This window comes from Ictidomys tridecemlineatus, chromosome Y (genome assembly GCF_052094955.1).
Source record: "Ictidomys tridecemlineatus isolate mIctTri1 chromosome Y, mIctTri1.hap1, whole genome shotgun sequence".
NCBI lineage: Eukaryota > Metazoa > Chordata > Mammalia > Rodentia > Sciuridae > Ictidomys > Ictidomys tridecemlineatus.
The window spans coordinates 22,012,983-22,024,003 of NC_135494.1; positions in this window are offsets into that span (position 1 = coordinate 22,012,983).

Genomic DNA, 11,021 nt, shown 5'->3' on the forward strand with positions numbered 1-11,021 from the left:
ATGTCTCTGGACTCATTATCAGTACATACAGTAGGTGTTGTGCATTAAAAAAGATTTGTATAAATAAAGACTTTAGACTTTATCATGTTCATAAACTAGAAAACTTGATGATATTAAGGTTGCATTTAACCCAGAATTTAGACACACACACACAAACACACATACACACTCTATTCAAATCAAAATGTACAAATGACTCACTGAAATTGATGAACCTATGATAGAATTTATAAGAAAATTTAAAGTACCTGGTGTGACCACAGAAAATTTAAAGGAGAAAAATATTAATAATCTCCTATTTTGAAACCTATTTTTGGGAATATAGCTCAGTGATAGAAGATTTAAGAATATTTGCCTAGAATATAGAGTGCCTGGGTTTGTTCCCCAGCACAGCAGAAAAAAAAAAGAAAGAAAGGATAGGCTTATAGATCTTCAATAAGAGTGCACTCTAGGGACAATTACAATGGATATACAAACAACAACAACAACAACAAAAACAACAAAAAAACCCTGAGAGTCCATAAGGACCTATATGTACAGTGTCACCTGATTTCTAACAAAGTAGTAAACAGTGATATAAAAATTGATTTTCACTTTTTCCAAAAATCTGCAAAGAGAAGTTGGATATGAAAATAAAATTAAATGGACTTTAGAAAAACGTTCTCACACATATCCTGTCAATAAAACTGTAAATTAACAGAGGACCACAGTCCACAGGTAAGATCTAAATTAATGCAGCTTCTAGGGAAAGCTGAGAATGATGTCCAGCCTAAAGCAGGTAATGTTTTAAAGATAAAACATGTGTATAGAACCATCACAGGAGAACATTGATACATTAGACTTAATTACACCTCATTAAATAAATTATCAAAGACAAAAATAACTGAAGCTCAGTGGCAGAGCACCTCCCTCACACGTGTGAGGCACTGGGTTCAATCCTTAGCACCATATAAACAAAAAAAGAAAGATAGTGTGTTCATCTACAAAAAAAAATTAGAAAATAATAATAATTGGCTATCCCTTGTTGGTGAATTGAAAGATGCCCAAACTACACCATGTGATATAGAGATTCAATGCAATTCTTATACAAAGCCCAAAGGTATTTTTAATGTTGTGTGGAGTCACAACAGACCCTAAAGAGCCAAAGCAATCTCAAGAAAGAAGAAGAATCTGGAAGCAATGTCTTTCCAGATCCCACTTCCTGATTTCAAACTGTACCGCAATAGTGGAGGAATGAGAATCCAATGTGTTGGGAAATCAGCCTGATACATAGACCCGTGGCACTAAACTGAGAACCCAGAAATAAGCCCACACATCAGTCTTTATAAAAGCACTGAGAACACACATAGGGAAAGGAAGTCTGATAAATAAATAGTGTTAGGAAAAATGCACACACACACACAAGCAAAGAATGAATCTGGAGCCTAGAGCAACACTACATACAGAATTGAACTCAATTGGACTAAAGATGTAAATATAAGATTTGAAACTGTATAACCTAAAAGAAAACATATAAGGAAAGATCTTTGACATTGGTGTATCAGTGACTTCCCAGATATTACAACAAAAGCACAGGCAACAATAGCAATCATTGACAAGGGGACTAAAAACTTCTGTACAGCAAAGGAGATAATAAGAGGAAGAGGAAATTTAGAGAATGAGAGATGATACTTGCAAACAAAATAAGCCCAATTGAGTTAATATCCAAGATATATAAGATGTTCACACAACTCAACAGCAAAAATCAATGAATCAATCAATAAATAAATAAATAAAAATGGACCAATGACCTCAGCAAACATTTTTCAAAGAAGATGTGCAAGTAATCAACACATACTTGAAGGTGCTCAATGTCATTGTTACAATTTAAATATGAAGTGTCCCCCAAAAGCACATATGTTAGATAATGAAAGAAAGTTTAGAGGTAAAATTGTGAGATTAGGAGAGCCTTAGCCTAGTCAGTGGATAAACCCATGTGTGTGGATTAAATGGTGGTAACTGTAGGTAGGTAAGCTGTGGCTGGAGGAAGCAGGTCTCTGAAGATGTAACTTTTGACGTTGTGTTTTTTTCCCTGGTTAGAGGTGCTCCCCCTGCTCCTTGTTGCCATGTCCTGAGATGTTGTCCTCCTCCACACCATTACAACAACATGTTCTGCCCCAAATTTGGCCCAGCCTCATGGAGTCAGCAATCTATGGACTGAATCCTCTGAATCCACAAGTCAAAATAAATGTGTCCTCTTCTATGTTGTCTTGTCTGGTGTTTTGGTCACAGCAATAAAATTTTTAGGTTGACTAAAACAGAAATTGGTACCAAAAATGGGGGTCATTTTTGTGACTAACCTGGTCAAGTGTTTCAGATTCTTTGAAAATATGTGGAACTTGTAGGCATAAATTTGAAAATTTTAGAGATGTAAGTTGGAAAAAACGTTAGATTGTTATGAGCAGAGTTTACTGTGTGATTCTGCTGAAAGCTCAAAAGACCAGAATGCTGATAGTAATGTGGACTATAAAGGCTGGGCTCATGAGTATTCAGAGAAAGTAGACTATTGGAAAAGGAATAGAGGTGACTTGTGTTTCTCTCTGGCAAAGAAGTCCACATTTTATACATGTCTTGAGACTGGAAGATGAATTTAAAGCTGATGGACTAATTATTCTGATGTAGATAATTTCATATGCCATACACTTTAAATCATCTCTTTATATAAATAATGGTTCCACTATATTGTTCAGAGGCTAATATCAAGAAAATATTGGTATAAATTCAGTTCTATATTCAATCTATGATTGATTGAATCCAATTATGCAGAAACCCTGAATACAAAGGGTTGACTTTGCTTGTCAATAAAATGTTTTAAAATTGAAACATAGAAACCCAATTACCAAGCGATGGACTTGGAGAAGATATCCCAGTGCATATTACTTACTAATTGTGGTTGTCAAAAAAATGTTTCACCTGAATGGATTGAAAAATGATTAATGCATAGGTAAAGCACACTTCCGGATGTGTGTTCCAAGCATGAAGGTGTTCCAAGAAATGATAGGCAGGTGGTTCAGGAAAGTGAGTAGAGAAAACACAGCCTGAATGAGAAAACAAAAGTAGGAGAAGATCTCACTTATCTCTTTCCATCTCCCTTCCTTACCATGTGCACCACTCCAAATGACCACTGTTTGCTGCAGGCATCAAACTTCAAGATTCTCTGCTTTTAAATGTGAACTTAACCCACCACCAAAGCACCCTTGGGGGCCTTCGGACCTAAAGACTCAAACATGGGAGCATATTGTATTTTCTCCTTCTGAGACTTCCAGATTCTTGAATCAAGAAACTACCTGTTTCAATCGTTTTGCTACTTGAAAACAGCCACTGGGGAACATTTCAGCCTACGTGATGTGACCCAATGTAACATTCTAAACTATATAGATAGATGATTGATAGATTGAGATATATATTCTTATATGTACATGAACGTCTATGTGTATGCTCGTGTGTGTGTGTGTGTGTGTGTGTGTGTGTGTGTGTGTATGTATGTGTGCATGCACATGTATTCTATTTCTCAGGAGAATCCTGGATTATACACTGACAAAACATAATTTTCAAGATGTAAAAAGAACTACTGAAAATGGAGAAAAGCATAAATGTCTGTATGTTTTGATTTCATCACTAACCATTCTAAAAAAATACTTAAATGGCTAAAGAAAACACATCTGCAAAATTACTCAATATCATTCCTCATCAAAATATGTATATGTTAACCACAATACGATTTCAAGATCTACCAATATGGACACAATTCACAAACTCTAACACTAGCAAATATTATTGGGAAAAAGCTGAACTTTTGAGCATGGTGCAGTTTGGGAGATTTCAAACATGCTCACTATTTTAGGAAACATATCAGTATTTTATTTTAGTGTTTACTGAAGCTAAACTGTGCCAACCAACTCTTTAACTCATCACTCCCATTCCTAAGATTATACCCAAGAGAAGTGAATACATACTTCTAAAAGAGTTCTTGACAGAATGTCCCTAAAAATTTACCAAAAGTGTCAGAACTAAGCCAAATCATTAACATAAGGAATGACCAACATGTTCATATATAATAGGGAACTATCCTCAATGAAAAAGATCCAATTGGAAACTCACCCACTACACAGGTGAATTTCAAGAACCTGTTGATAAAAAGGAGTAACATGCCAAAAGGAAGATCCAGGAGGTCCACTGACAGGAAGTTCCAGGAGATCTGACCTGTTTTGATGGGAAGTGGAGATAGGTAGGTGAGTGGAAAGAGCAGGGAGGGCCTGTGAGGGGCTGGGACACCTGTATTACCCATGGGACAGTGGCTAAGTGGTGCAGGAAGTTTATATTCACCCAGCTGGTCACTTTACATTCACTTACTGGCAGCACGTTTGCTTTTCTGGATTTAATTGCATCTGGCTTTAAATGAAGGCATGAGTGGGAGTTATGTAGCCAGAGCCTCAGAGTCAGTTTCCATCTCCTCCTGCAAACACAGGATGCAAGCTGATCTCTGAGAACCTCCAAAGCCAAATCTGTACAGGATTACTAGAGGTCAGTCACTAGAAATGTGAGCCCTTAGTGTGGTTTCAACACCCAGCAATCTCCAAATCTCAGTCCCTGGCCAAAAGCTGTGGAGTGTGTGCTGCTGGTCAGTGTCCTTCATTGTAGTGGTAATGGGACAGCCTGCTTTCAGAATTCTGAAGTCCCTTTCAGGCCTTTACCATGAGCCCAGCCAGTACTTTCCACCAGACACTGTGCCTCTGAGCATGCCCAATGGCAGAGGGAAGCAGGTGACACCATGTTGCCTTCTTATACTATCCCTAGGAGGAGGATTTGTGCATGGGGCTGTGACTGTGTGGGAAGGACTACAGAGTCCTGATAGCAGTCAGAGCTGGCAGCATCCTCAGCCTCTACTCTGCTGATTTTGAGAGTGAATTTTGTGTGAGACTGTACACCAGCAAAGCCATCTGGGATGCCAGGTCATCACTTATCAGCTTCATAGATGAGAATCTTGGGAGCCTGACCTGGTTTCTACTGGTACCAGGTTAGAGAGTTGCTGATGCTCTCATTGGCATTGCAGATGATGGAGGTGCTCTCTCCTGGAAACAGACAGGAAGTCTGGTGACTGCATCAGCCCCGGGGTCCCACTGGAAGCTGGGAAGGAAGAAACAGCATTCCTGTTGTCAAATGTGTCCCACTCCATTTCCTTCAGTAGACCTGGCTGTCCTGGTCCCCTAACCTTAGAGCACTGTGGGCCAGATGTGAAAACAACCCTGGGAGACTCTCACACTAGGAGGAGAGAACTCCATCAGCTCAGATTGTCCCCTGTGCACCCCCCCATCTCCTGGATGCCAGAACAGCAGAAGGCAGAGTGTGGCCAGGTCACCCATGGTTAGACGGGCCCTGCCTGAGGCTCCTATTGCCCAGGTTCACTAAGAGGCCTGTTCACAAGGACTTTGAGAAGCATAAATGGGCTCTGGGGAAACTTGCAGATCAGCAAGGGTTGGAAAGACCTGGCCTGGCAGCTACAGAGCTGGTGTTCTGGGGGCTCAGATCCTGCTGGCACCCAAACCCAGTCCCAGAGGAGTTTCTTGGCCTTGTGAGAGAAAAACTTCCCTAATTATTCTGGTTCTTATTTGTGTAAGATTTTGTAGTTAGAATGAGACATCCTCCTTTTAAGAAAGAGTAAACAAAAGAAGCTACTTGATCTTATGTCTTAATCCTTAATATGAATATGTGATCCTTTTCCCAAAATCCTGTGGAATATCATCTTCTAGAAATGACGAAAAAAGTGTCTCTGTGTTGACGTATGGCTTAGAGGAGACACTAGAAGCCCTGGGCAGGGGTATTTTTTGGAGTAAATCTATAGCATAACTCTTGGGGGTGCTGTGCACCAGAATAGACACACATTATTGGAGCACATTTTCATGGCCAGTGTGATCCCTTGTTTGAGAGACTAATGGATTTTGATTTTAACTTTTTCTTGTTTTATATATCATTTTTAACCATTTCTCTTCTAGCACTGTCATATTAAATAGTGTTTTCTTTGCCTGAGAAAGTTCTTGGATGCTCATTAACACCACTCCCTTTCTGTCCTCACAGTGCAACTCTGTGGCCCCTCTGCCTTCTGATTCTCCTGCCTCCAAATAATGAAATATTTCGTAACTAAAAGTTATTAATACTTGTAAAAATTAACAAATATTTTACATCATCTATCAATATGGTTTGGCTTTTGTACTGTAACACAGTATTATGTTCAGTTACACTAATTTATACAACTTGAACTCACTGGAGCTTTTGAGGATCATCATTATTTTGGTTAAACTGCACTTTCCAATAGCTACTCTTCTCAAAAAGCAGTCTTCAGAGACCAGAAGAGAGCAAGGACCACTGCAGTCCCAGCAGGTAAACTAGACATCAGCACAAAACTGAACAGGGAATTAAGCGAAAGGTCATTACAGAGGACCCCAGAGCCAGTTCATCAAGAAGCTGGAAATATAAGTGTATATGCACCCAACATTGGAGAACATAATTATGGAAAGCAAACATTATTTTATTCACAGAAAAATGAAGACAGCAACACAATCATATCAGAGCACATGAGTCTCCTACATTCAGCAGTGAATAGACAGGAACCACCATTGTAGACAAAGATACCCAATGGACATCTACCAGACTTCATTTCCAACAGCAACAGAACACACATTCTTTTCAATTAAACATGGACCATTCTCTTGAGCATATGTTAGACAACTAAACATGTCATGGCTACTTAAGAAGACTGAAATCACCAAGTGTCTTCTCCTGACACAATGCCATAAAACGAGAGCTCAGTACAGAAGAATTGTGGCAAAATCAGAAATGGGTGCAGATTTTAAAATATGGGCCTGAAGAACCAAATGGCCAAAGAAGAAATGAAATAAAAGTTTTTGTGCTGAGACAAATGAGAATACTAACAACACACCCGAGCCTATGGGGTGGATCAAAGGATGTTCAAAGACAAAGGTTTATAGCAGTAGCTGCCTTCATTGAAAAAGGAGAGATGTCCAAACAGCTGGCTTTACACCCGGGGAGGAGGAACAGATGGACCAGCTAAGCCCAGTGTTACAATGAAGAACAGACGTTAAAAACATCAGAGTAAAACAGAGAGCTGAGAACAACAATAGAAAAAAAGCAAAATTAAATATTGGTTTTAGGAAAAGATAGATATAATTGGCAATTTTTCACTAGACTCTATTAAAAAGAGTCTCAAATGAAATTAGAAATAAAAGAAAATTTAGATCTAGTAAAAGCAATTAAAAAGGATCATAACAGAATAGAATAAACAGTTTTCTGCCAATAAAAAGAATAACCTAAAAAAATGGATAAAGTTCTAGCAGAACCAACCAACAAGACTAAGTCATGGAGAAACAGACAATCTGAATAGAGCAATAAAAAAAAGGAGATGGAGTCAGTAATTGAAACTCTCCCCTCAAGGGCTGGGGTGTAGCTCAGTGGCAGAATTCTTACCTAGTGCATGACAGGCCAGGGGGCCATTCCATTAAACTTCAGGAAGAAAGGGAAAAAAGGAGAAAAATAAATCATCTGTTAAAAAATATCTCAGAATTCGATGGCTTCACTGTTGATTTTATGAAATATTTAAAATATTGCACTGTTGGGATTGAACTCAGGGCTTCTTGCATGCCAGCAAGTGTTCTATCATGCAGCTACATACCCAGCCCCTCAAATATTTTAAATAACAATTATTCTTGTTGCCTATCACAAAGGGCAAGTATTTTTTCTTTGCCTGAGATCTCAGCTGCTCTGGGGGTTGAGGCAGGAGGATTGTAAGTTTTAAGCCAGCCTCAGTAAAAGTGAGTCACTAGGCAATTCAGTGAGACCCTGTGTCTTAGTAAAATACAAAACAGGGTGGGGGATATGGCTTAGTGGTTGAGTGCCCCTGAGTTCCATTCCCCATACACCCCACCCAAAGAAAGTATTGAGGATTTTTAAACTACCAAAAATTGAAGATATTGGAGCACCCCCAAACTCTGGACTTGTTTGACCTGTAGAATACATGAAGTCTGCACTGCCCAAGAACCCAGGGCTGACCCTGCTGCACCGACCACCTTCTATGTTTGGAATGTGAAAACTGAGGCTGTCCACTGAAGATACAGAGACCGCCTACAGAAGAAGCACCCAGCCCAAAGCCACACTCACCACCACACCTGTGGGAAGCCTGGCTCTGGCACAGCAGGGAGCTAGCCAAGGACTGTGAGCAGCTATTTCTTGTGGGGAGGAGTGCTCTGTCTCTGGTGCTGTGCAGAAGACCTCAGGAACATTGACAGAAAACAAAATAAAACAAACAAATCCATCACCCACGAATCCTCCAATTGCCTTGTCATTAAGAGGAGGACCCAGAAACCCTTGCTGAAAGACAACTCCAACTGTGAGGCAGGTAGATGAAGCCAGCATGAGGCTCCTGGCCAGCTAAGCTGCTGTGGAGAGATGCATGCAGCAACCAGGCACAGCTGCAGAGGTCTCAGGACCATGCCACAGCCTCTCAGGAAGAAATGAACCATCACTCAGTCTGAGGGTCAGGGGCTCAATTATGAAGTGATTGATGATGAAAGCCTTCAGCCATAAGTCACTCAGCACTCTCCCCTGGGGTAAACTGTGAGTTGCACACTGTCCCCTGCCCCTGCTTCAGCAGATCAGAAAGCACAGCTCTGAGAACCTACAGAGCTACAGAAAGGGCTCTTCACACATCTCAGGCTGCGCCTCCTGCAGGGAGCAGGTGTCTGAACCAGGGCAGGGACTGGAGCACACAGGGTACATTTCTGCTTGGGCTCAGTAACTGTGAGAGGCTGGCTGAAGTGCTGCTGACAGTAAAACACCTCAGCATCTTCAGCTTCCACTCCATGGATGGACAGGGAGAAGTCAAAACCAGAGCCACATGCCCAGATCCAGGAATGGGTTCCAGCAGCCCTGGCAGATGCCCCAAAGATGAGCACCCTGGGAGCCTCCTGTAGTCTCTGTCAGTACCAGGCCATGGAGGTACCTACTGCCATGCTGCTTCTACAGGTAATGGAGACAAAGTCACCTTGAGAGGCTGTCAGGGTCTCTGGGGATTGAGTCAGGGTGATCTTTCCCCTGCAGCCTGCAAGGACACAGCATCCAGGGTGCACTCTGAGTTGCTTCTCTCAAAGGACTGTTAGAAAAACAGTCCCCCCTCCCCAGAGAGGCCCAAGACAGGTTCACAGCTCCCTGCCTCTGCCTATTTGTCACCCTGAGACTCGGCCTTGGGTTCTCAGTAGTAAAAACAACTCGCCATATCACATCAAAAATTTCTAAAGCACACTGACAAACAGTATCTTTAGGCCAACAGCTGAATTCCGAGCTTAATGTCTTCCACCAGAATGTGCTTACCCTGAAACCCCACCATCAGGATGCAGAGGAGCTGGACCAGGAGGCTCATCCTGCAGTGTCTACAGAACCTGCTGCTCTGGACCCAAGGACAAGGCAGGGGTGCTGGGCACCTGTTATAAGTCCACCTGCTCTGGAATTGGCACCCAAGTCCAGGGGTTAAAACACCCTAGGCACAGCTGGCCATGGAGTTCATTTGCATATCTTATGGCCTGAGGCAGAGCTACTCTCCAGGATCCCCCAGGGCTGGCAGGCTCTCTCCACCTGTGGCTCTATGGAGGTAGCCAGGGGATGCATGAGCCTCTGGTCCCTTGGAAGCTACACTGAGTGGGACAAAGGTGCTGCCAGCTCCCAGGCTCCTCTCCAGAAAATAGAGTGAGGTTACCCAGAGCCAGCCAGACACCTGCAGAGAAGTTCCTATCCACTCTACTCTCATGACAGTGAGGGGCAGCTCTGTGGTTTCTAAAGTAGATGCCAAGCTGATAGAAGCCTAGCAACTATGTGTCCCAGGAGGACTGGGCCCACTGACCTTCTTCATCACTGGACTCTGTGAGCAGACAGTCCAGTGCATCCCTGAACTTCACCTTGAGTGGAATAAATGAAGAACTAAGGTGGAGCATAGATCTTCAACCATCCCCAGAATAGCTGAGGGCTCAGGAGGGACCAGTGGAAAAGTGCTGGATTTTTGAGTTCCAGACCAGAGCCTTTGGATATTATATTGCTATATTAAGAATTTCCCCCATCTGATGAGATGACATGGGACTAGAAATCTTATTCTGATTCAACTCTGAAAGCATTTCAAATTACTTCAAGAAATTAACTAAGAAAAATACAGCCAACATTGTATTTTTTTATACTTTGGAACTGTAGTGACATCACTTGGCCCACACCATATGTGCCACCCATGAGGTGGGTCCCATTTTAGCCAGCGGTCACCTGCTCCCTCCCTGAGTCCTGAGGGCCACTCAGCCTTGAAGACAATCTAAGGTCCTGGTAGAAACAACCCAAGAGTTTCCTCTGAAAAATCACATCTCCCCCATGGTGGAGGGCCATCCTGGTTGTCTGTCCTCTGCATGGAAATAGTGACAGGACAGGCTATTCAGCAAATCTTCCTGTGTGAGCCCCTCCAGGGTGCAGAGACCCTTGGAGAAGTGAGGTCACTGGTGACCATGAAGGAGAGAAGCTGAAGGTGCAGGGAGAGAGACACAGATGTTTTAGAACCTGGAGAATTGGTTTTTCAACATTCAGGTCTCTAAGTGTGGGCCACCAGTGCAGGTCCTCCCTTATGCTGGCCTGCCTCATATGAAATGTTCCTGGAAGATGTGATGGAGGATATTCACATGGGGAGATGATTCAGAATTAACTAGATGGGCCCTGAGGGTGTTCTCATAACAGAGCAGGAGATCTAACATGGATGAGGGGAGGCCATGGGAACAGGGACATAGTCACTGTGGGGATGTGGCCTCAGCCAGGGGAGCTGTAGCCTCCAGAAAGTGAAGACAGTGCTGGCTGGTGCAGGAGTCCTTCCACTAGTGCCCTGGGCCTGTCTCATGGAAAGAGACCCAGCCTTCTGTACTCCAAAATCCTGAGCAATTGTCTGCTGT